This window comes from Pelodiscus sinensis, chromosome 2 (genome assembly GCF_052426305.1).
Source record: "Pelodiscus sinensis isolate ZL-2025 chromosome 2, ASM5242630v1, whole genome shotgun sequence".
NCBI classification, from domain to species: domain Eukaryota; kingdom Metazoa; phylum Chordata; order Testudines; family Trionychidae; genus Pelodiscus; species Pelodiscus sinensis.
The window spans coordinates 182,015,228-182,040,096 of NC_143053.1; the positions used below are offsets into that span (position 1 = coordinate 182,015,228).

A 24,869-nucleotide genomic window follows, 5' to 3' on the forward strand; every position below is an offset into this window, starting at 1 on the left:
CTTGTTGGCAGGATGCTGTTGCCAAGGGAGACAGAATGGCTGTGCAGCTGGCTTTTCTTTCATCTGCACTTAGTGCTGCAAATACAATTGATGTGACTGTACAAACTTTGGCTCCTAAGATTTACTATCAATGTCACATGACTTTATGAAGCGTTTTGACAATTGCATACATAGCCACACTGCATGTTAGAAAGCTAAAATGGGACTGTGTTTAAAGAAGGATTTTACTGAGTGTCACAAATTCTGACTCAGCCATGCTATCAATTTCATTTATAGTAATAGGAGGGTCATACTAGGATTTAAAACTATTTTAAGGAGTCTCCCTTGAAATAAAAGGCAAACACAATGCCAACACATATTTGGATGAGACAGCTCTCACGCAGAGTAAGGAACTGTTTAGGATGTTATAGTAAAGGGATACATAAAAGAGCAATAGAAGAAACAAGGAAAAAGAAAAATCAGACTGTACTTCTAATGATGAAATCTATTAGACGGGGAAATAGTTTCTAATGGGAAGCAGTAGAAATCTCATTTCTTGAGACATTTTAAAACTAGACTATACAAAGCATCAGAAAACACGCTACAGAGAACAATATTTCATTGATACAGGGAGAAAACTAGATGTTCAAAGAAATCGTTTCCAAATCTTAGGGGTTATCTCTGCTACACCAGGGAAAAATCAAACTCCAAGTGTTCTCTCATGAATGCCAGTACTCCACCAGAATGGGTAGAGTAGCCTATGTTGATGGGAAAACAGCCCAAGCCAACCTTACTGCACACACGATGCTGCAGAAAGTACGTTGACTTCAGCTACACTATTTTGCATAGCTGAAATGACATAGATTAGATTGATGGCGGGGGTTAGCATACGCCAGGTCTTAGTCAAAATTCCCATTGATATTACTAGGAGTTTGGGCTCAATAAGGATTGTAAAATCAAGCACAATTATATTAATCCTTGGCTAGACTGCACAACATGAGAGCTATACCTTGCATAGTTGATTTACCTTGACTTATATCACACAGAAAGTGATTCCTTTATGGACTGTTACATTTGTCTCAATGTGGTCTGTTTCTCTCTCTCTCTCGTGCTCTCTCTCTCTCGCTAGCTAGCTAGCTAGCTATGATCATTTTATTTGCCAGTAATATTTCTCTCTCCAGCTCTGTTTTGAAATCCATGAACTAAACATGAGAGGAAGTAATCTCCAGGCAGATAATTGCTTTCATTAGATTTATAAAAAGGATTTTGTACATAAGGAGAGGACTCGACTTGATGAAGCCCTGGAGTGAAGGTTAGGGAAGAGGAGTTCTAGTAAGAACTGAAAGAAGCAGCAATTAGATAGCATTCAAGTTCCAGTGTTTCAGTCTTTGTTATGTCTGAGCTCCCTATGACCTTGACATTTATCTTCACATAATATGACATCATGGGGAGAACAGAGGTCTCTCATGTGAAGGTTGTGGAAAAATATCTTCTCTCTACAAGGTAGTTTCCATCTCCAATGTTTCTTAAAAAAACCTCCAGTTATGGGTATTTCACAAGCACCCTTGGAGGCCTATTCCAGAATTTAATTACTCTTATAGTTAGAAATTTTTGCCTAATGTCTAACCTAAATTTTCTTTGCTGAAGATTAACCCCTTACCTCTCATCCCTCCATCAGGAGACATGGAGAAAAATGTATTGATCACTGTACTCTATATAGCAGCCTTTAATATACAGGCAGTCCCCGGGTTACATGGATCCGACTTACATCGGATCCCTACTTACAAATGGGGTGAGGCAACCCCGCACTAGCTGCTTCCCCCCAGCAGACCAGGGAGACGTGGAGCGGCTTTTCTCAGCAGACACCTCAGCTTGAGAATAAAGGACTGAGGGAAGTGAGGTGTGGGAGAATAAAACTGAGCTCTGGAGAAATGTTTGGCTAGAGTTTCCCCTACAATATGTACCAGTTCTGACTTACATACAAATTCAACTTAAGAACAAACCTACAGTCCCTATCTTGTACGTAACCCGCGGACTGCCTGTATTTGAAAACTGATATCAGCCTCCCCCGCCTATCATCTTTTTCAACACTAAACATACCCAGGTTTTTTTAACCTTTCCTCAAAGATCAGGTTTCCTGTTACTCTCTTTTGGCCTCTCTTCAATTTGTCCACTTCCTTCCTGACATCTGGCACCCAGAAATGAGCACAGTACAGCTGTTGAAGTCTCACTGGTGCCAAGTATAGTGAGACAGCTACTCCCGTATTTTACATCCAGCACTCCTGTTAATGGATGCCAGCGTAATTAACCTTTATGGCAACTGCATCACATTGCTAACTCCTTCAGTTTGTGATCCATTTTAGCCCCCATCTTCTTCAGAAGTATTGTCACCGAGCCAGTTATTCCCCATTTTGTGGATGTGCGTCTGATTTTTTACTTAAGCGTAGTACTACATGCTTCTCTTTACTGAATTTCATTTTGTTGCGTTCACAGCAATTCTGCAATCTATCCAAGATCATTGGTGTCATCCATAACTTTAAGAGCAATCTATCCTCTCTATTATCTGAGTCATTAATGAAATTATTGAATAGCACTGAACCCAGGACTGACCCCTGCAGGATAGGCCCTCCCATTTTCACAGTGGATCATTGATAACTACTCCTTAGTACAGTCTTTCAATCAGTTGTGTACCCACCTTATAGTAATTTAGTCTACACCACATTTGCCTAGTTTGCTTATGAGAAGGCTGGAGGCCTTACAAAAAAACTCTTAAGAATATTAAGTGCTTTGTTGGGTTGGGGTCATACAATCATAGAGGCCTTGTCAAAGCTTAATGTCTCAAAGGCACCCCCTTGGGACAAGAGCAGGAACTTTCCTTATCTCCTGCAGTCTGGTTCTAGGAGGGCGTGGGGTACAGCACAGTGTCTTTTAATAAGTCTTTGCTTCTGAGTGCTACCCTTACTCCATGGAGATCCACCCACTGAAAGCCCTCCTCTGGGACTAGCAAACTTCACAGGAGCTACAGATTGGGTCTGATAGAAACCATAGAAACAGCCTAACCTTTCCTGACTGGTGTGGGGGGAGGGATGGTCATCTGCCCCACCACATACCTTCTCCAGGATTAATATTACACCATTAATAATGTTTATTTAATTATTTCATTCCTGCAGTGCTTTTACAGATAAATACCCTCTGTGGCATTCTTTACTCTTTTGTTAAAATATCAGTTCCTGTGTATCCCACGTATATCTATATAAGGGATGTTAAATATTGGTTAATTGAATAGTTGAGTAACCTCATGCATTCTTATTGATTAGTCGACTTTTTTATAGTCCCTAGGGGCAGGGCCAGCAGCTACTGTATCAGAGGTAGCAGCACAGGGTTCTAGGCAGGAGCTGGTCTGCGAGGGGAGCCAGTTTAAAAACCAGTTCCGCTCACAGATTGGCTGCCTGTCTCCTTGTGGTGCTAACTGATAAAGAGGCAGCAGCCCCTGTCTAAGGGGAGTCTGAGCTCCGGGACCCAGCATAAGCCAGGACTGAACCAGACTGCCTACCTGCCTGGCTCCTAATACACTTTAAATGCAGAGCCGCAGCAAGTGTAGGTCCCAGACCCATTGCAAGCCAGGACTGAGCTAGGCTGCTGGGCAGCCTGCTAAAAATGTACTGGTGGGCGGAGAGGGGTGGAGGAGGAGGGAAGTGCATGTACTCTATAACATTAACCTATAAGCTTTTGCTTATCAGTTAATTGGTTAATCAACTACACTATTACATCCCATATATGACAGAAATTACTTAAGCCATCACTGGAATAGTCACCCCTGCAATTTCTTGGAAGGTATGAGATTGACAGCCCTTAAAACCCTCTAATTATTCAATCTCATTTGTGGAGTCCCATAAAATCTTTTGGGATATTTGCCAAATGCTGCACCAAAGGGAAATGTGCCACCTTTCTTCACCATATCTATTTCCTAAGGCAGTCTGGTTTTCCTCTTAAAACACAGATCCTCAAAGGTTTTAGGCTTGTAACTTCTATTCAAATCAACAGAAATTCGGAGCCAAAATACCTTTGAGAATGTGAGCCAAATGTCAAGGTGTCTGCGCACACTTTTTACCCTTTTGTTCCTAGCCCCATGCTCTGATGGCTGTTACACTGCATGCTATTGATTTGTCCATTTAAATCATTAAAATGTCAGCCAGGTACCTGCACCATCAGCTGCAGTTACCTTACACGGCTGCCCCAATGGAGTGAAGCAGAAAGGAAACAACTCTACCAGCAGCCCCCTCCACATGTGTTCAAGGGTTGGCTCACAGGGAGGAATTCAAATCCCCTTTCCTGACCTACAAACAGGACTTTGAAAACACCTGTGATTTTTTAAAACTATGATGTTAGCACAAAAATACCAGTGTGCATTTGGGAATATTGTTTCATGGATGAAAGAGTTAATAAAAATGTCTGTGTTGCTCTGATACTAGCCTTCTTTGCTCTAGATTTTATGATGTTCAAAGAATAACCTTGAAACTAGAGCACAGGGGAGCTAATGACAAACTGTAAAATCTGAGTTGAGGCATTTTGAACCAATTGCAATTAACATTACTCTGTGTTCTCATTGGACATACAATATGCTTGCATGTTAGAAGATATGCATGGCAATCAAATGTTACACTGCCTCATGTAATGGTAATGCTGACATTAGTGCCTTGTTACCACACTTTCACTTATTACATTTGCTCCTCTCTCTCTCTTTTAAGCATCTTCAGCTGTCATTTCACCATAACGGTGAAATTATTCACAGTATAAGTGCAATACAGAAAGCCAATTCTGTTTGGAGACAGAACATTAAGCATGACACGTCAGCACTACAGCTGCAGGAGAACATTAGTCTTTGCATTAACATAGCCTACAGTGGCAAAGTGAATATATTAGCAACAGCCACTTCCTTACCCCTATTAAAGGTCAAGATAGAGAAAGGAGGGAATATAAATGAGCACTATTCAGCAAACATAACTTTAAGATGAAGTGGCCTCTTTTGACTAAAATCAATATGAGTGCTTGGAAAGAGGTTGGCTAGGGTGGAATAAAACAAAGAAAACCCTGCCCAAGAGACCAATTCTGGCTCTGCAGAAGCCAGTACCAAACCTACCGAAAACCATCTTTCAAGACAAATTCTGGTCGCATTAACACAGAGATAAATGCATAATAACTCCACTGAACTCAATATGTAAGTATCTTCATGGTGAGAAAATGCTAGGTATTAAAATACTCTTCAATCTAACTGAGAGGCAAAACAATGGCTGGAAGCTGACATCAGGCAAATTCAAATGAGAAATAAGGCCACAATTTTAAACCTGTGGCACAAATTACAAAGGGAAGTGGTGGAGTTTCCTTTTCTTGATGTTTACAAATCATGACTGGATACTCGTCTGCAAGTTATTTTAGTCAGGCATAAGTTATTGGGCTCAATACCAGGGTAAATGGGTAAAATTTAACAGATGTATGTATGGGTAAGGTGTGAAAAATTATGCATATATACCAAAAAACGTGTTTTTTAAGATTACTGAGTTGGGACTAGTCACCAGAACTTATTAAAAGAAGTTTCTTTCAGGCCAAAGCTGTTTGTATATATATATAAACTGGATGCACAATGAGCATTGATTCACAGACAGAGGAAAATACTAATCAAGTTAGTGAAAAGTGTCCAGGAGCAACCCTAGCTAAGAAAACACAAGCAGTAGGGGTTATCCTGTTTACAAGTGCAGATGATGGATTTTTGGATTATAACTGGACACGGGCTCATGCTAAATCCATCACGTAGGAAGAAGCGGACAGGTGTTTTGCTTCATGGAAAAAAGGCTCCCAGCAAGGCAGGCTATTAAATGAAGGGAGAAGAACTTTGGGTAAGATAAACTTCATAGACAGGAGGGAATCTTGTTAGTTATGTCTAGCCTCTAGTACACATGATTTAATTGTAGATGTAATTCTTTGTTTCAAGTGATAGCAAACAGAACTATAGATTGAACTTGTCTAGCCCAGCACTCTCTGATCCAGCAACATCCATGGTCCAGACTGATTTTAGCTAGCCAAAGGACCACTAGTCATGGTTTTGGCCAAGTTTCTCACAGTTCCATAAAGTTTGTTTACAGCCAGTAGTAGTCTCCATGTTCTGTGATGTTATTTATCTCTAATTTACTCCTAAATGTTTTCTAAGAGCCCCGTAAGCAGTGGAAGTGTTGGTAATGCTGCTAGACAATACTGACCTCCCATGGTCTGGCAAATTCTCTGGTTTGGCACCGGTCAGGTCATTTGGGTGCTGGACTAGAGAGATTCAACCTGTACTGAACTCTGCATTCTTTGTTAAATATATACTTTTTTAAATAAACAAATTGAAGTGCTGGGTTTTACACTCTGCTTAACTGAGAAGCTACAGGGTATTGTTCCTTTGGGAATAGAGGATCTAGGAATTCTGGACACTGCATGAGATGCTTGAAGGACTCAGGGGTTGGAATGTGCCTATTGTAGCCTACAGAGGGACTGCACAGCCTCTGTGGACTGAGAGCAGAGGGCTTGTGCTGCTTGTAACTGGAAGGACTTAAGGAGCTGATGACAGGTTGGACCTCTGTGGTCCAGCACCCTTGGGACCTGACTGGTCCCGGACAAAGGACCAGGGGAGGTCCCTTCCCTAATGGCCCATGCTAAACCACTCCCCCTACCGCCCACTGCTCACCCTGCTGCTGCCTGGCCAGCTGTCGCTCACTGAGCCAGAGCTCTCCAGTTCCCACTGGCTCCGCTGCTGCTGGGGTCAGAGCTGTGCACCTGGGATGGAGCTTCCTGGCTGCTGCCAAGGTCAGAGCTGCATGGCTGGGGCCAGAATTGCAAGGCCAGGGCTGGAGCTTCGCAGCCACTGCCGGTCCCTTGCTACTGCCCAGTTGCTGGGTCCAGATCTCCCCGCTGGAGTCTCCCTTCTTCGATGGGGCTCCCAGGTAATTCCCCCACCCCCTGTCACGCTATTGCCTCATGGGAATGGGATATTTTGATGTGGGTTCCCTTAATTTCTCATGCTTATGCTGAAGGGAGAAGAGGGGACCAGGACAGGAGAACAAAGGGGAAGGCACCAAGGGGCAGGGCGGAGAAGAGACAAATGCCAGGGAGCCAAGACGAGACAATGAGGGGAAAGGGCAGGAGGAGCAGGAATGGAGAGGAATAGGAAGGTGTCAGTGGGGGTGAGAGAAGGGAGGGGATAGAGTGATGCTGGAAGAGAAGAGAGGAGGGGCAATGGGGACAAGAGGAAAGAAGAGGAGAGGGGAAGAGTGGGTGCCAGGAGAAAAGGGGTTGAAAGGAGGAGTGGACATGAGGAAGGTGGAGGTTGGAACAAGTCATGTGTGAGGGCACAGAGGGGTGTGACAAACTAAGACAGGGAGGAAAAGGACAAGGGGGCAGGAGTTGGGAGGGCAGGGGCAGTGAGGGAAGGGGGCGGCACCAGGAGGGTGCAGGGGGTAAGAGAAGGTGAAGGTGCCGGGAGAATGTGGGGGCAAAACAGAAAGGCAGACATGGGGAGGGGAGTTGAGTGGAGGGATGGGCACCAGAGGGCAGAGGAGAGGCAGGGCAGGTGGGTAGAGGAGAGTGTTAGGAGAGGGGAGGGGGAGGGGTAGCTACAGATGATCAGAATGGGACTAGGGAAGGAGTGGGAAAGGAAAGGGCGGATGCAGGGGTTAGAGAGGATGGGGAGTGGGGCAAGTCCCAGGAGGGCTGAGGGGAGTGAGAAGGGCAGGAGCCAGGACAGCAGAGAAGGGTGAGGAGTAGGAGGCCACAGGCACCAGAGGAGCAGATGGGGCGAGAGGAGGGTGGGAGACATGGCAGCAGAGGGAAAAGGGAGAGGGTTATAAGATATTTATTAATAACTTGGGTACCACATGCCACTTGGGTGGCACACATCCGAACAAGTGCACATGACCCCAATATTGGTGCACAAGACAAAACTCACTCTGCTCATGGATGGAATATCTTAGCAGGAACAATGGTGGATACCTCCTTCCCTGGCTGTTTCAGGAGGAGCAAGGCAGGTGCCTAACTCAATATCTCAAGAAGTGGCTTAGGCAGCTGTTCCTATTCATGCATCGCTAAGCAGAGAGAGGCACCTCCTTCCTGCAGCCCTGACCTGGGTGCCTGCCTCTTGGGGAGGAGTGGAGCTGAGCACTTATCCCTATCGTCAGCATCTCCCAATGTGGGAGATCTGGCTCTGTGCAGCTGCTGGGTTCACATTTTCTGGGATCCCATTCTATCCCATGTATTGTGTAGGAAGCCCATGTGCCTAAATCAACTTTGTGGAACACAATGTTATTCCCCTGATCTTTTTAGATGCCTGGAAGTTAGGTGCTGTGGTGCTTAGTGTTACTATGCCTAGATCCCTTTGTGAATCCCACCTTATGAATCCAGGAGCGTTGTTACTAATATCAGAATTTGGCCCACTGTTCTTAACAGCCTCTGAATTAGGGATGTAAAATCCCAGTTAATCAGTTAACCAGTTAAACCTTAGATTTAACCAGTTAACCGATTAAGCAGGATCCCACTCCTGCCCCGGGCAGCCAGCCCCTGCCCCCTCTGTGTGTGGGTTGCCAGCTTGTGCTCCTGGCCCCTGTAGGGCTGCTCCTGGGTACCGGATACCCAGTTACCCATTCACATCCCTAATCTAAATTTGATCCTAACTAGGCTAACTTCTTAAATAAAAGTTTTGGGGTCCTGATTCAGTCAGTTTCTCAATCATGTCAATGGAACTACACACATGCTAACAGCTGTACATGCGATTAACACCTTCCTAAAGGTGGGCCTGGTGGGGGTGTTGCTAGTGGAAAGAAAACTGTAACTACCCTCTCAGAGATGGTATGTGGCACACTCCTCTTTATGCAAATACATCTATTTGCTATTCTGCCTCTAGTGTTTTGGTTTATTTATTGTATATTTATTCTGAGTTTCCCAGCTGAGAGCTGGTCCTGCACATTTGCTCACTGTCAGTTACATTGCTAGAAGCACAGCAGCACCTACTGCAATGTTTCTATTGCATTACAACTATTTCCTTAAGATGACCTTGGGCCTGAGATATTTATCAGTCAGGAAATAAAACAAAAAGAGCAAAAAGGAAACAGGAGCATGATGTAGTGATCTGTCCCCACCTAGATTCTGCAGTTTGTTCATCAGTAACTCTCATGTTCATTTTATACTTCTATCATAAGCCATCCCTTGCAAGCAATGTCATGTGAAATTATGCCTCTGTATAAATTAATATTTCCAATGACTAGTGTTTTATTGCTTCAGAGGGGTAGCCGAGTTAGTCTGTAACAGGAAAAACTTAAAAAACAACAGTCTAGTTCGTAGCACCTTAAAAACTAACAAAACGTTATGAAATATGTTTTGTTAGTCTTTAAGGTGCTACTAGACTATTTGTTGTTTAAGTTTTTAGTGTTTTATTATATAGTCAGAAAAGGAGCCTTATCATTAAGGGTCGTTGCACAATTCAGATCTATATGCTAATAATTATGGAAAAATTGGCAAGACACAAGCGTCTTGTTTCATTGGCAGCAGACCAGGACCTTTTACAGAGGCTCCAACTGTGCAGGTTATTGGATTCTTTGAATCAAATTCAGCCTTGGTGTAAGTAGGCAACTGAAGTCAAGGGAGAGGTATCTGTTTTCACCCGGGCTCAGTTTTGGCCAGCTGGGTTTTTCAGAGCGTATCTTGAAAAATCATCTCCTGAGCATGCATGTGTCAAAGGCAGTAACTAATTTTCCAAGCCACGTGGATTTTCCACCATGCAGTGGAAAACAAGATCCAACCTCATTCTCTTAATTTAGAGCAGATTAGCTAATCTAATTTATCAATGTAATTTCTAAACCACATATTCCTGTAACATCTTTCCATCATATTACAAAATATATTTGGAAGAGTTTACAAGTTGAGTGAAAGCGATCATTAGTTACCACCTTAACTATACGTAAATTAAGATTATAGCTTCCATAAAAACCCTGTGTTTTCAATAGACTCACATCTGTCTCTATAATGGTGTGAGCTGAAACTTGTCATGGTTGCACTCAGCCTGGATGTGGTATGTCATGGAGATTTGGGGTGGAGAAGGAGGAATGTGAGGAAAATTCATTCAGCCCTTTCTAAGTTAAGATCTTTTTGTGCTCAGAAATAGCTGAACAAAAACATTCTAGAATGTACAAGAAAAAAAACAACAAATGGTCTGGTAGCACTTAACAGACTAACAAAAATAACCTGACAAGACTAAAACCATTTCTGTGAATTACTTTTAAATTTTAAATGAAAACAGTCACCATGTATACATGAAATTAACCATTACCCTGTGGTATTGGAAGTCCAAACACAGGACCTTTGGCCAGTGCATGAGAATCTGCAAGTGAAACTTTTAACAACAGAGGATCAGATTCTTAATTGCCTTACCGTCTCCTTTAGACTGCTCAGGAGGCAGCAAGGAAACAAAGCCCATGGATGCAATCACCAGGGAGAATTCCCCACATGGAAGGGAATTCTCCAGGTAATGAAGCACAGTCTTAACAGACCCATGCCACACTGTGTCCTAGCCCCTTACGTTGGTCAGAGATGTGGCTGGAGGCAAAGGGCACAGCTGGATGGGGTTGCTGAAACAGCCCCTTGTGACAATAAGGAGCGAAATGTAAGTTAGGGCAGCTCAGATGGACTTTTTCTCACCAGTGAGAGATGTGCATAGGTGGGCACGCCCTTTGGGCAGCTCTGAAGAGGCACTACACCACACCATTCCTTGTTGCTGGAGAGCTGGGGGACAGCCAGAGCTGCTCTTTTGCTGTTTGGCATGTGTGTTTATGTAACAACTATTACTTCATTCTAACTTGTGCTCCAGGATAAAGGCTTGGAGAGAAATTAGGTTTCAACCATAACACTGTGGGGTCAGTCTGTTTGATCCACTTGAGTGTGATTGTTTCAACATAAATTCTTCCAAGTTGCTAATAGTACACCATAGCACATCAGCTGTACCAACTGTGCAACATGTTTCCCCACTCATGTACGACCAGTTCTGGAGAATGGTGAATGGTCTTGCTCCATTTGAGTGCTAAGGCCTGCGGGTGCATATAGATGAATCCAATAGAATTTCCTAGGGATGAACCAATAGGGTTCTATCGACATTAGTCTTTAATTAATCTGTGGAATTTAATAGCAAATCATATCCTCACTCTACCATATTTAAATTGTCATATGGAATTTCTATAGAGGAAGAACCCTTGGAAGACTTACCATTTACTTTTAAATGCTGTTGAACAAAACAGAAAGGGAAGTGTAGGGAGGGAGCAGGGTCTGTATTCTCCAGTATTATGTGGCAGTACACACAGGTAGGAGGCTCATATTCATAGATTCCAAGGCTACTTTAGTCAACTCATCAGACCTTCTCAGATGAGCACAGGCCATAGAACTTCCTGCAAATAATTCCTAGAGCAGGTCTTTTAGAAGAGCATCCAGTCTGGATTTAAAAATTGTTAGCAATGGAGACTCCAGCATGACCCTCGGTAAGTTGTTCCAATGCTTTATTACTCTCATTTCCAGTCTAAGTTTGTTTAGTTTCAACTTCCAGCCAGTAGATTTTGTTATACCTTCTTCGCTAGACTGAAGAGCTCATTATTAAATATTTGTTCTCCAAGCAGGCACTTACAGAGTGTGATCAGGTCTCCCTTTAACTTTCTCTTTGTTAAAATAAATAGAGTAAATTCCTTCAGTCCATCACTATGAGGCAGGATTTCTAATCCTTTCATTTTTGTCATGGCTCTTCTGCCTCTTTAATTTAGCAGCATCCTTCTTGAATTGTGGACATCAGAACTGGACAGAGAATTCCTGCAGTAGTCACACCTCTCTACTCCTACTTGAGATTCTCCTGCTTATGTGTGACAGTAATGGAGCAATGCCAATTTTGACCAGCTGAGGAACTGGCTCAGGTATTTGAGAAGTTGCAAGGCCAAGTGTTCCATAACTAGAGCCCTGCACAGATACAGATTTGGTACCCACATCCATATCTGCAGAAATGAACCACAGATATCCACATCGGTGGATGCGGAAACCTGGAGATATAAAGTGAATATCTGTGGATTTGCAGGGCTCTATCGATAACATTTGTACAGCACATTTAAAGCCAGTACTGCAGAGCAATAATTTTAATGGTTGAAAGTCAGGAGTGCAATAACTGGCATAATTCATTAACAAGTCCCTGTGCCTGCCCCCCAACTCCTAACAGAATGCTGTTGAGTAAACACACTGGAGCTGGGTTGGAAATGCTGGATAATGTTTTTAGACTCGGGGAAAAATAACATCACTAATCTGCATTTAAAAAATGCATCACTCACTCATTCACGGGAACAAATATAATCAAGCCCGACTTACAGAAGAGAAGCATTGTTAGTGGCACTCACGGGAATCAGTTCTTCAAGTTCAACCTTGGCAGCTGCCCGAGAGCTTAGCATGTGTGGCCCTTCCATGAAGTGTGAGTTATTATGCTGAAGTTGCTTCTTGCCCAAAGAAAAGAACTCTTTGGATCATTTAATTAAAGCTTTGGGGAACTTGGCTGGGCAGCTTGGTGGTAGTGGTTGTTTTTGTTTGTAGATTTAATTCACTAAGTTCTATTCACTAATTTTTTATTACATAAATTAGAAGCCTTTTGAGGAAGAATGCAGCACATAACTTAATTAGAGCTAGGTTCTTCTGTCAGAGTCAACAGGAGTTTCAGTTTATCAGAATTTAGTAAAGTGAGTGACACTGGCTGCATAAGAGAGAATGTTCCACGGACAGGAACAAAACATGCTGAGAATGGATAAGTAGTCTGAAGTATCCAAGGTATTGGAGTATTCTCCAGTCTCATGAATCCTAGAGAACAATGAGCTAGCTAATTGCTGCTGCACTCACTATGTTATTAGCGCTACGTTAAGGTGCATAGATAAACACCTTGCTAGATTCTATTGCAGACCGAGAGGCAAAACTGTCTAGTATGAGAGACATCATATGTACATGTAGCAAAATACCATAAACAAAATACCTGGATCATACAGCTCATGAAGGTTAAATTCTTTTATAAGAATGCCTTCCCATGCCAGGTAATGCCAAAAATTATATCCATGCTTAATCATAAACACCTCCTCCCCCCACAGAGCCAGGGTCAGTTCAAGCACAGATATATAACATTTGAATAATGCAAAGGACTTGATTTAAACTCACAGAGAGTAAAATAATAAGACCGAGTTGGCTAACAATCTAGGCTGACATATTCTGACCTTTACTCATCCCTGAATGAAAACGAGAGAAAAAGCACACTGTCTGAGGACCAGCCTGTTGCATTTAGCCATTGGCATGGAAAGCAGCACCATGCTGCCTCAGGAGGGCTTTGGGGAAGGAATGCGCCTTAGTGGGGCTTCTTGTAATGAGTTTAGCATTAGGTTGAAGCTACTTTCCTCTTTTTCGGCTATTCATTTTAAGTTTGTATGGTCCAGTATAGGACAACCTGATGTCATTGGATTCTGAAGATAGGACATGGACACCAGAAGTTTTAACATGTTCTTTTTCTTGATCATTTATTTGCAGTTGCTACTCATGACTCTTGGATCAAATAACCGATTTCCAGATGAAGATGTGTATTGCTGAGGATTGCCATGTTAATATCCACTAGGCAACTGGAGTTTTAGCCAAGTCCCCAGCTTGATTGAAACAACAATGTCCATTCAATCAGGTGAGTTACAGATGCAACAATGGTCCCGACAGTGTCAGATTATGAAGAATCTAAGATGCTGTTTTAAATAAAGAAAAAAAAAAGTAAATTTCCAGGCCCCAGCCTGCATTAACCTCACTAGGGGTGTTAATCAAGTAAACATTTATTACTGAATTGCTGATTACTGTAGCAGTTGGAGTGGGGGAGGTGGTGAGAGAGAAGCCCACAGCTCATGGAATTCCAGTAACGAAGGAAATGAAGAAAGAAGAGCACTGGAGGGACATAAAGACTGGGAAAAGGGAGTGAAACAGAGAAAGGATGGGGAAAGAAGAAAAATACAAAACAAAATTAGCAAGGTGAGTATATTTTCTCACTGAGTGATGCTGAATGCAACAAAAAAAGTACTAAATAAATAATGATAAAGTTTATCAACTAGCCAAGAGCCACATTTTGCTTCAGATGCTTGTGCAAACCTGACATTTCATAGCAGGTATCTTAACAATGGCAAAAAACTATATTTCTAAGTTTATACTTTATCCTACAGATCACAAGGAAAATGGAATTTGGCTTCATCAAGTAAATGAAATTGAGACACTCTGTTTTCTGCCTCTGTTTAATATGTCGGAGGGAAAAATACATATGCTAATAAGTATGTATCAAACATGCCAACACTAATCCTACTCTCACCATGGAGTTTTGATGGGGCTGCATAGAACTTGGCTTTGAACTTTAAATGTTCATAACTCTGAAATATTGAATTGATTTCCTGCAGATGTGAATTGTTTACTGCAGCACCAGGGGCTATGAAATGAGCTGTGTTCAAATGTCCTAGCATCAGCTCTTTGTGAGCTACGTGATCACAAACATGTCAGTCAGAACATACAAGCAAAGTGGATTGCTCGTTAGGCCCGCGTAACTTAAAAATAGCCAGACTAATTTTGCAGAGACTTTTCAAAAGAGTCATCTTTAGGCTGAGGCCAAGCATGGAAACTACATTGCATTCCAAATGTAATTTGTTTGATGAAATTACAAGCAACCAAAAATAGAGGCTAGAATGGAAACTGCAACTCAACATTAACATTTTTATTTCCTGAGTCTGGGCCATGGAAATAATTTTAGCAGACCCTACATACCCCAACTGGAACTGTGGTTTTCTTCTTTCCAATACAAGCCACGTTGACACTTTATCTTTAGAAAATCATGGAACACATAGGCAGTTTTTATATATTTGGTAGATTGGATAATCATGCATTCTATCAAACTGACAGTGTCTGTAAGATCTCAACTGGATCATTTCAGTCTATTTCCAGATGCTGCAGCTTTTGTCTTTTATACTCAGTCTTACACTCCAGACTGCAATCTAAACAGTACTAGCCACATACTGTGGTGCTGTTATAAAGTTCGTCCATTGGTTTTGTACTAACATTTAACATTTTTACTGTAGTGGAATCTCCAGGCTTCAAACAGGTCCAGGACCCATTGTGCTAGACACAAACATACAGTCTCTGATTCAATAGTCCATTCCCAGTCAGTAAAGAACATAAGCATCCGCTTAATTCCCAGCACATTTTACTCCCATTATTTCAATAGGAATTAAGTAAGTGCTTAAAAACTTTCCTGCATTGGAGCCATAGTACATGACAGCCCCTACCCCAGAAGCTTACAGTTGAAAGCGCTGATTTAGCCAGACTTTAAGCCTGTGAGTAGTTGCTTTACATATTTAGTTGGAACAGGGCCCTAAAAAGTGACCTGGGATGAGACAAACAGGCAAAAGCGGAAGATGAGGCAAAATGCATTCTAGTGTAACACTGACAGACCCTGGTCATCTGCGGGCGGAACAAATCTGGGACCTCTGGCGCATACTGCGTGAACCGCTACCACAGGAACTAAAAGTCAGAACAGACATTATCTTTGTAAGTGGTCTCAGTGCCACTAGACGGGACAATACACCACACCCAGCAGGTGCGTAGGTTACACTAGCAGTATGTGAAAAAAAAACCTGACAACAATTTGGAATTCAAAAATTTTCAGCCAAATCTATTTAGCACTGAATTGCTATGTGAACATACTTAGCCAATCAGAGGCAGTGATCGTAAGACTCCATCTATGTGGCTTCCAGCATCATTTTCTTGATCTTATAAGGGACACTGTGAAGATTCACAGTGTGCTTATCTTATAGAAGGCCAGGAGCAAGCACTCTTGAACAGTCCCTTCTGGGAAACCCAGGAAAGAAACTGAAGTGCTCTAGTGGAAGAGATCATATTTATTTTAACTCATTGGGAAGAGGGCACAGCAGTCATGCAGCAACATGACACTTTTGATGGTGGAGGTGGAGAAGCACAAGGGGAAGAAGATGGAGGTGACCAAAGGGCTTCCCAAGCAAAGCATATTTCTAAAACAAAAAGTGGGAGATGATGTGTGTGAGATCAGGTGGACTCAACTGCAGTTTTATCATTATTTTGAAAATGATTTGTTCATAATGTGGACTCAGTGCTGTTACTCTCAGTAAAGCACTGAAATCCATGGAGTGGCAGCGGCAGAACTGAGAGCAAAATCCAACCCATTACATTTTGGCTATATTGAAATATTAACTGTAATAGCAATGTTGTTCCATTTTAAAAATGGATTACTGTGCATACATATTTATGGGGCTGTGCTCCCTGAGGGGCATGCACAGAGCTCCCATTTAAGCTAATGGGGCTAACACAAGAGCACTGACAGGTGGCGAGACAAATTAATAAGGAGATTTAATGTGCAGGCTTTCAGTGAACATACAGCCCACTTTCATTAAAAATATAACAATGCAATTTGTAAAGCACCCAGCACCAGAACCTCAGAGCAAACTCGGATAATTTCATTATAAAAACTTTATACATGCTGAAAATAAAAATATAATGTAATAATACCTACAAACAGAAGAGAAAGAGGCGGGGGAGGGGTGCGGCTTAGTTATTAGAGGGAAGGGAAAGGTCATTTTTTCAAATGAAAGTCTTTGGCTGTGTTTCTAGAATGGGGATAGAACAGACGGATGTTAAGAGGAAAGTGAAGTCATGTGACAAAGGGGCGTCACTAGCTGGCTGACAACATACAAGGGATGGACAATTGTCCGAAAGCAACTGCCCATCAGCACTGCAAAGCCTGTCCTAATAGAGAAGACACAGAACTTGGTTGTAATGAATAAATGCAAAGATGACCATTTATTGAGGCACTGACTCTGTAGGCCTCTCTGGCTCTCCAGCTCCCCAAACTATCTAACATAGACCTGGTTGCTTAGTGCCCTCACACTAAAGTCTCCCTAAGTCCTGGCCTGGATTCAGCAGTCATGGCCCCCTGAGTGCAATACAAGGACAAGGTTCAGAAATGATGTCTGCACACTGAGCACTGACACCATCCAGAGTTGATGTTTATTTAGGGAGTTGTTATTGCCAGATAATTAATGGGTCCATGATCTATACACACCAAACCTCAATGCAAGAAGAGACACAATCGGCTATACTAGCACACTGTTGTGTTAAATAAGGAGCTTTTGTGAACTACAGTAAACTTCCGATAATCCTGCACCTTTAGGACCCAGGGGGTGCCAGATTATCAGATTTGCTGGACTATCGGAAGGGGGGGCTTTGAGGGGTCTTGGGTGGGGTGGGGCGGATGCCATCCCAGACCCCTCATAGCCCCCCTTTCCGATAGTCCGGCTCTGTCCCAGGCATCCCTGATTCAGCTGCTGCTGGTCAGTTTCAGCAGCGGCTGAATCGGGGACGCCTGCAGCAGAGCAGCTGGAGTGCTGCCGGGTTGGTCCGGTAGCGACGACCCTTGGCGCGGCGAGACCAACCCGGCAGTACCCCAGCTGCTCTTGGGGATGCCTGGGACAGAGCAGCTGGGGTGCTGCTGGGTTGGTCCTGCAGCGCCGCTCCTTGGCGCTACTGGACCAACCTGGCAGCACCTCAGCTGCTCTGCCCCAGGTGTCCCCAAGTCTGCCACTGCTGAAACTGATCGGGGCTGATTCCAGGAAGCCCGAGGCAGAGCAGCTCTGCCTCGGGCTTCCTGGAGTCAGTCGCCGGTCAGTTTCAGCAGCGGCTGACGTGGGGACAGCTGGGGCGCTGCCGGGTTGGGTTCCCAGCCCCAAGGGGCAGTGCTATGGGACCAACCCGGCAGCGCCCCAGCTGCTCTGCCCTAGGCGTCCCCAATTCAGCCGCTGGTCAGTTTTAGCAGCGGCTGAATCGGGGAACCTGGGGGCAGAGCAGCTCCAATGGTCCGGCTGCCTGGAGCACTTCCAGGTTCCTGATGGTGCCGGACCATCAGGAGTACCGGACCATCAGATGCCGGACCATCAGAGTTTTACTGTACTTGGTTAGTAGATCATTTAGATGTTGTTATTCTTTTCCTTTTATACAAGTAAGGAAATCCAGCCAGAAAAATAATGCATGTGAAGTAGCGTTAATGATTTGACAGAAGACCACAAAATCTCTGAAATGAAATTAGGGCAGAAAATGAAAGCTGACACGCATGCCTTAGTCGGACCTTTTAAGAGGCAGGGAAGAAACCTTTCACCCTCCCTTGCATAGCCTACTGAAGGGTCAGTCACAACTCAAAAGAGAATGCAGGGACTAGGCCTGTTGTGTGCCCATGGGGTCCTTTCCTGCCCCCTTCAACGCTGGGCCGAGGATGCAGTTAATGCAGTCCCTCTGTGCACTGAGCTGTTCAGGGAGCAACTGTGGCAGAGGCCAAACACATTACAGCATGCCACAAATGAACCATGCCAGGCAAATGACAGAGGTTAGGTGTTTTTTAAAGTATTTAATAATAATAAAAATAGACCAAAACATTTGGGACCGAATTTCATCTACCACTTGCATCCCTATAGACCACCCAAATTCTAGTGATTTCAATGGGATTTGGATGGGCTAGGCAGAATTACCCTCTTCACTTTCACGTCTTATGATAGTCTAGTCTAAATGGGAAACACTAAGGGTGTGTCTAAACTACATGCCTCCATCGACGGAGGCATGTAGATTAGTTTATTCAAAAAAGGGAAATAAAGCCGCGATTTAAATAATCACGGCTTCATTTAAATTTACATGGCTGCTGCGCTGAGCCGACATACAGCTGATCAGCTGTTTGTCGGCTCAGCGCGCTAGTCTGGACGCTCCCGCGCCGACCTGAAAGCCCTTTATCGACCTCCCCGTTATGTCTCGTAGGATGAAGTTTACCGGGGAAGTTGATAAAGGGCTTTTATGTCAGCAGGGGAGCGTCCAGACTAGCACGCTGAGCCGACAAACAGCTGATCAGCTGTTTGTTGGCGCAGCGCGGCAGCCATGTAAATTTAAATGAAGCCGCGATTATTTAAATCGCGGCTTCATTTCCCTTTTTCGAATAAACTAATCTACATGCCTCCGTCGAATAAACTAATCTAAATACCTGCACACTCAACATCTTTCTACAGCTACCCAGCTCCTAATGACCATTATGTTTAAAGGTGCTAGGACACATTAGTATGACAGACACCCCCTCCTTTGGTTCTCTTTCGGTTTCTGTTCTGCTAGCCTTGAAAGATAGTGACTGATGGGTGGTATGTAAATTAAACACCAAGGGAGAGAGGGGAGAGAGAGGGAGAGTGTCTGAACAAACGTTGGGGAAGGTTGATGCATTGCAACCACTGTAGACTAGCAAATATTAACATTAATCCTGCGCATCACAGCTGCACATTTGGTATACTTTTCTACATATCAAATCCATAAGTCTATCTCCTGAGCCAGTGGTTGATTTAGTATCCAGCAAATAAGAGATGATGTATTACCTCTCTTGTGATGGATTAGCTAGTTCAACCATACTTGCATTTGATGTGATGGAATAAATGACAGCAGTTTTACTAATGCATGCTTCTTCCCCACCATCAAATAAAGCAAAAAGTTGTCCCTTAATATTTAAACCCATACAAGAATGTAATACATATAGACAGCAAATGAGTATAATGTAACATGTCATAAAATGTAAGTAGCTTTCTACTTTGAAGGAAGGTTGGTAGGAGGTACAGGGAGGCTATTTTACACATGACAGAGGTAATAAATCTAGGGCTTGCCTGCAGTCTCAGACTCAACTGGAAATGCATTAGCTGATGCAAATATTTTTGAAATGTGGTACATGTATATTACAAAGGGACTCCACTACTGAACTGACTGGGTTCTAATCTATGTTGGTGGCATTACAGCTTTGCCAGTCAAAGGATGATCACATTAATCAGCTTCCAATCCAAACCTGCAAATGGAAATAGATCACAACAGCAGCACCACTGTCTCCACTTCTGATTCACGGAAAGGCAATCATTTGTGGACTTCTTTCCTCTGGGCAAGATGTGTTCACTGACTCAAAACTCCCGCTGCTTCTTTGCTGTACCGAGACTGAGCCATGCCAGAATAGTATAGAAGCAAAATGCGGGGTAAAATTGACATCACACTTTGAGCTGCTCTGAGAGCAGCTTTTGCATGGGCCAGGAACTGGAATCCTGCTGTAGTGGGAAAGACTGAGCTATGGTATATTCATCATATTAACTACCTTTGGATGCTTGTCTCATACCGGAAAAGCAATACCAATAGAGCACTATAGGCAGATGCTAAAAATGTTCTAAGGGAGTTTCATGCAGGGCTATGGGGAATTTTGTAGCCTGATCCTGATGAATGTCCTTCATCTTCCACTGAAATCAGTGACACTTGCAAACACACAGTACCTTGCAGGAGGTGCTCCGTCACTGTCAAGATCAGGTCATTTGCATACAAAGCAAGCTAAACTTGCAGGGCTTGGTACTGTTATTCTCCGTCGTTTGAAATGTGCTTAAATAATCATATAAACTTTATGAAGATGTAGAATTAAGTGGAACATTTACTGTTTTCGTAACAAGTCTCAGATCAGACAAAACCACTGTTCAAACCAGACTAAAAAACTGAATAGGTAACCTGGATTACTGGCATGGCTTACTGAAAGAACTTTGCTAATACGCTTTAAAATATATTCTTCTTAAATGTCAAGGGTCAGAATTTCAAAGGGACCTCAAATGACTTGCATGTGCAATTTTTGTGCCCCGTGACTTGTCCACACGAATGAATGAATTCACTCTAGCAAATCCCACTTGCACCACAATAACCCAATCCTCCAGCTGAGTTCCCGTCCTGAGGAATGTCTGGCACCTTTTGTTTGGACATAAGCTGCTTTTGTGATTTGCTCTCATGCAAAGTTGCATAAGCCCAAATGAAAGACCTTCTGTGAAAACCTGGCCCTAGGTCACATATAAAACCTTTCACATTTCACACACATTCAGGGTTATCATAGATAATTTAGCCCAGATTCTGATTTCAGTCAGACCACTGCCAATCCCCACTCACTCCATTTATTTCAATGAGTTACTCAGGATTTACACCCGTGTAACTGAGGCCTGAATTGGGCCCTTTTGTTTGAACAAAGGTTTGTCTCCCACTCACACTCTTTTGCCGCCTTCTTAATCTACCAGTGAAGTCACAAAGCTGAATTTCCATGGCAACAGGCTGTGAGGTCATAAACAAAGGATTATGATTTCACTGCAGCATCAAGTAGATGCAAGGGAATTGGGAGGAAGAAAGCTTAGTCAAAAACACAATTACCTATACAAAAAATGAACAGCAGAAAGCAAGGGAATACAGAGGATGACTGACCAGACAATGTGCTTCCTGTATGGAGATTTCTTTCTTTTGTTTTAAAAACATTAGTTCCAAAGTACCTGTTCCTCTATTAAAAAAACAACATCAACAATTGGAGTGCAAGGCCTGATTTTGCTCACATTGAATTCGCTAATGAAACTCCCACTGTCTTCAGAAGGACCAGAATCTCACCCTTACAGTGCACCAGCATGACCTTGCTGACTGAGAGTCTGTCCCACTTTGTCACAAGCCCTCAGTATGGGAATATTCCCCCATTCTCCCTAGTAATAGGGATTTTTATCTTTTCTAAATGGAAAACCATACTGACTTACTTTCCTTTACTCATCTTCTCACAGGAGTTGTGACACTGTTGTACTGTGTGTTCCATGGAGACCTGGCTGCCACTGGTATCTGCAGTTACTCTGTAACCTCCTGCTGAGCAAAAAGTAGTGGCAGGTGCAATGAAGAATCCTGAGGCTGCAGTGTGAGAGTACACAAACTTTACAGAGAGAGAGTGATTGCAGGAGAAGGAGTGAACATGGATTTCCCTGAAAGACACATGCCCATTCCTTTGTTGCAACATTGGGTTAAATAAATTGGCGCACACCACAATGTGTTTTTACAGGATGGCTGCTAGTTTCCTTATATTTTAATAGGCTCGCTCCTGCTGTGTCTCAGACACAGTAACTAGAACTGGGCCCCATGTGATGAGCTCTCAGTCACACCACAGCTGTCATGCTATGGTACAAAGGACAAGCTGAATTCTTGTAAAAAATAATGCCTTGTCTTCTTTACACAGCTCAGCCCATTTCCTTTCCATATTTCTCGTTGTCTCTCCTCTCCCAGGAAGTGATTTAGCACCAGCAGCTCTTTGAGATACCTCGTCAAAACATCTCAAGGGGCAGCCATGTTAGTCTGTAACGTTACAAACAATGAGTAGTCCTGCAGCACTTTAGAGACCAACAAAAATAAACATGTAGTATCATGAGCTTTCCTGAGTAAGACCCACTTCATTTCTAACTCGTCCGATGAAGTGGGTCTTACCCATGAAAGGTCATCTATAATGACTAGTCCTGTGGCACCTCAGAGACTAACAAATAAACATATTGTCTCTAAGGTACCACAGGTCTACTCGTTGTCTCCAAAACATGTGTTTCAAGCCCCTCATTTGATGAAAGCTGCTATTTCATTTGGCTGCATGTCTACTGTCTACATATAGAAAATGAAAATCTCCTATCGGTACATATGCCTCCTATGGTAATGCTTTCTTCCTTCCTGTGTGATCAGCCCATTTTACAGATTGGATGAGAGAAGAGTCTTTGTGGGGTGGGGAGCAGATATGCCATTTAAAGAGTAATTTTGTTTTCCTACTCCATAAACAGATGAGGCAGTGTTAGACATTTGTATGATTGTCACTCCGGCTGTGTCTACACTGCACCCCTTTTCCGGAAAAGGGATGCAGATTAGACACTTTGGAATAGCAAAATCCGTGGGGGATTTAAATATCCCCCGTGGTATTTGCATTAACATGACTGCCGCTTTTTTCCGGCTTGGGGATAAGCCGGAGAAAAGCGCCAGTCTAGACGTGATTCTCCAGAAAATAAACCCTTTTCCGGAGGATCTTTTAATCCTTGAACTTGAAAGTAGGAATAAAAGATCCTCTGGAAAAGGGTTTATTTTCCGGAGAATCACGTCTAGACTGGCGCTTTTCTCCGGCTTATCCCCAAGCCGGAAAAAAGCAGCAGCCATGTTAATGCAAATACCGCGGGGGATATTTAAATCCCCCGCGGATTTTGCTATTCCGATGTGCTACATTAGCATCCCTTTTCCGGAAGGGATGCCAGTGTAGACGTAGCCTCCATGTTTAGAGGAAGGGGAGATGGATCTGTATCTTGAATGGAGAAGAACATTGAGAATACATCGTAAGACTTTTAGGGCTAAGTTAACTAGCTTTTCTTTCATTTCATCTTTCAGTACACCTGTGTGGATCTAAGGATACATCTACACAGTAGTGTTATTTCAGAATAACTGACATTATTTTGAAATAACAAAGTGCACGTCTACAAAGCAAGCTGTTATTTTGAAATAATTTCAAGATGGAGTACTTCTTATTGTAACCCTCATTTTACAAGGAGTAAGGGAAGTTGAATGAGGAATGTTCTTCCTTTGACTTTCTGCTATGTAGACAGCGCCAAAAGCCAAATTAAGCTATTTTGACCAGCTACGCAATTGATGTAGCTGAAGTTATGTATCTTAATTTGCCTTTTGCCCTGCAGTGTAGACATGCCCTAAGTGACAAAGTAATCAGAAATATCCAGGAGCAAAGGATAGAGCAGAAGTATCATAATGACTGTGATATGACTTCATTCCAAAGTAATATCCAGGAATCCCTGCTATAAATGTCTTCCTTATTACCACATCTCTTCCCTACAGCCATGCTTAGCTCCCCAAGATGGCTTCACACAGCATGCTCAGTATAGAAACAAAACCCATTACCTTATATAGAACACTGGAACCCTTAAAACTGAAGAGGAAATGGGTAAGTGATGAAGCACTGCGGAGCTATGAAATGCTGCCACCTCTATACTCTATTAGGCTGTTTCTGGTTCTGTATGGTGAAATATTTCCAGTTGACAGAGAAGAAAAGGACAGGCCCACATTCTCACAGCAGAATGAATACACTGAAGGACCAGTCTTTTCACAGTTTTGAGGATCAGGGCCTATTTTCTAAGCTGCAGGTCCTGTATTAGGATGTGTGTAAACAGGAAAGTACAGTATCAGTTCCATGGTATGTTCCCACATCCTTCTAGGCCCCTGGAAGTCTAATTCTAGGGTACAAAACAAACTCACATAAGTTAATGTTGGTCATAACTTGTAGGTATTTCCCCTGCCAGAGTCACCCAGGACTCAGAGGGTGCTAATGGATGTGGGTAGGAGACATCTCTGTAGGAGATGTCCCTGTGCATATGTCTGACAAATCCCATGAGATCAGCTGAATCTACTGCTACCTCTGAGTCTAAGTTGAACCGGTTTAAAATTAACATGATTTTTTATCACTGGAGCTCACATGGAAGCATCTCTTCGGCACCTCACACCCCAAAGAGGGCACCTGAAGCTAAACAGCTCACATCTAGTCTCAGATCAGTATATTATTTGCACCAAGTTTCAACCCAGAACAGAGTTTTATGGCCATGTTATAATGAACTGCTGAAGAGTGGACACGCTTGCTGACACGAATCACTTCAACTGTACTAGCAGGTGCCCCTTGAAATATCCTGCTCTGTGCTGCCAAATGTACCAGATACATGTATGGCAAAAAGCCACCTTCAGTGCTCCACCACATACCTTGTACTAAACCCTGCTGGTGAGAACACCATGGCTGCACAAAGCAAAGAGGTTAGGCTCCCTCTTACAAAATGTTACCCAATAAATACTCATAATTCTAAGCATTTAATAGCTTAAAATAACTATAAATAACACTAATCAGTCCTCAACCA

The 24,869-nt window shown here is 43.0% G+C and overlaps 1 protein-coding gene and 1 long non-coding RNA gene across 20 annotated transcripts in view; one reads left to right on the plus strand and one right to left on the minus strand.

Annotated features, from left to right (window-relative positions):
• LOC112547465 (uncharacterized) overlaps positions 1-21,999 on the plus strand; it is an 86,936-nt gene extending 64,937 nt beyond the window's left edge. For both annotated transcript variants that reach the window (XR_012901915.2, XR_012901913.2), the window contains exons 3-5: positions 11,808-11,951; positions 13,585-13,729; positions 21,729-21,999. This is a non-coding gene — a long non-coding RNA (uncharacterized LOC112547465). The remainder of the gene's footprint in view (positions 1-11,807; positions 11,952-13,584; positions 13,730-21,728) is intronic.
• The window catches only part of TMEM108 (transmembrane protein 108), a 279,934-nt gene that overhangs the window by 46,525 nt on the left and 208,540 nt on the right, over positions 1-24,869 (minus strand). The window lies entirely within an intron of this gene.